This window comes from Acyrthosiphon pisum, chromosome X (genome assembly GCF_005508785.2).
Source record: "Acyrthosiphon pisum isolate AL4f chromosome X, pea_aphid_22Mar2018_4r6ur, whole genome shotgun sequence".
NCBI classification, from domain to species: Eukaryota; Metazoa; Arthropoda; class Insecta; order Hemiptera; family Aphididae; genus Acyrthosiphon; species Acyrthosiphon pisum.
This window is the reverse complement of record NC_042493.1, coordinates 130,213,580-130,216,068: the sequence shown is the minus strand read 5'-3', so window position 1 is coordinate 130,216,068 and position 2,489 is coordinate 130,213,580.

Sequence of the window (2,489 nt, the reverse complement as noted above, 5' to 3'; positions counted from 1 at the left end):
TAAAATATTGTAAAAAACCGACGAGAAGGCACACGATATTATGTTGTTACCTAAAAGTTTGTAATAGGTCAATTCACTCTAAAATCAAAAATGACAGCACCCTATTGAAACTAGTGAACGAAAATTTGCTATAACGTACGTGTGTAAGACGGTGACAACAAATCCTCTTAAACACAAGGGTACAAAAAAATCAGTATATAGAAAAAAGATAATATGCAAAACTTATATAATGTTAAACAATTACCTGTAGTGTATCACCAATTCCCGTAGTATAATTACCTGTAAAATATTTAAATGTATTTTTAAAAAGTAAAAAGGATTGTTATGTTCGATACAAGTATTCGCGGGTGATTCGAAAATCGAAATGAATGAATCGGTGCTATATTACGATATTACGATAGTAATAATATAATGTTCAGCTGTACGAGACACTACAGAGCAGGGGAAAGCGTGGCATTACCGTATGTGGGGCAAAACCGTATAATCAGGATTTTATCAATAATTGATATCATATAGGAAAACCATAGACATATATAAACAATATTTATATATGTTGTTTATTCATGTCTATGAGGAAAACTGAGCACACTGATTAGAAGCTTTTCGTTTGTTTATTTATTGAATATGATAATGCACATGTTTTGATATCACATATTGGAAAACAATTTATTTTAAGTGCTTTTAATCAATTACTATAATATTTTCAAATATTTAACAAATAAAAAATAGGTACCTAGTATTAAAAAAAATTGTACAGATATGTTTTTATTATTATTCAATACATTATTAGGTGTAATTTGCATTTCTAGTTTGGATACATTAATTTATCTACTTAAAGTTTCTTATAAAGCTCGATTTATTTTAATAGTCATGTTGGGGCAAAATCGTATAATTATACCACAGGAATGCATACGGTTTTGCCCCAGGTTTGGGTGGGTAAATTCGTATTTTTCAAAAAAAAACCAAAACGTAAAAAAGTTTCAAATAAAAGTTATAGACCGTAAGTTTTTCTATGTATATCAGTTTAAAAAAATTGCATTATATTAAAAATTACATGATTTATAAACCATGGGAGCTGAACCATACGGTACTGCCCCGCCTTCACCTACAGACGTGTTTGTTGACCGCTAATGATCAATGAAAAACTACGTGCATGGTGTGGCGCAATTACCGGATGTCGATCTCAGAGGCCCCGGCGGCCGGCTCAACTATTAATAGCATAATTTCGTATATTAGATGACTGCAAATATCAAAATAATAATAAGTGGGTACTTTGATCTATGAAGACAAATTCATGAAATATGATCCAACAAGTCAATAAAATTGTAATAAAATAAAATTATCAAGAGCACAATTAAAAATACAACTTAAAAATCTGAGTAGGTGTGTATCTATATTGTATACCTATTGTATTTCAGTACATATTTGTATATTATAATGTATAATATCTAGTTTCCACATTAATCTGTTATTAAAATATATTAGTCTATGAATAGTCTGTAGTCGGTGATGTAAAAAAAATGGTATCGCTTCGTTGGCACAGCCGTACCTAATTATTATTTTATTTGACCTCTTATTAACATACACATTAAATTCCTCCAAGTATAGTTTGTCCTTTGCAAATGTCTTTTGGACAATTCTTAAAGTAGTTTCTTTTTCTAAAAAAATCATGAGAATCGTAGGTTTGTTAGTTATAGATACACATTACAGTATTACACATACATTTACTAAACCAATTTGAATTTAATAATTCTAAAAAATTTACTTTGTACTAATACATCATCATTTGTATTTTTTAAGATAGACCTAGTGGCTAGTAGGAATATGATCGATAATTTTGTGGCAAACAGAAAAAATTCCACCGGAAATGTACTTTTATAGTTTTATGGTAAGTACCTTAACAAATTGGAGCATGTTTAAGCAAAGTTAGGTTACGTTTGTTTTGTAATATAAATACATATGGGTAAATTTTAATAATGGTTAAATCCATTACCCAGGTGATTTACGAAATAAACGTATTTTTACTTTATCCGATAGGTAACCTATGAGCTATGGGCTATACCTCAGGCATTCTAAGATCAAATTTCAAAAATATGGAACATTATGAAAGTTATCGATTTTATTTATTTTGTTGTAATTTAAACATAATTTTCACACGTGAAATTTGTTGTCGTTAAGTAATTATTATTTACTATATACAATCACATTTTTGCAATATGTTTAGAGTAATATAAAACGTGTATACTGTATAATATTAATTATTATATTAAACGTATATTAATTTTAATACGTCCACATGAGTAGTGATCTGCACAGGCCAGGTCATAAGAAAAATAATTCCAGTTGGTCAAGACCAGATTGTCGTACTTAACTTTTGACTGGATTGGTCAAAACTAAAACCTATATTTTATAAGAGGATGAGCAGCGCAGGTATGACGAGTCGCGGTTTTCCGCTGCTCTCCGGGACGGGCCGGACGACGGATGTCTGG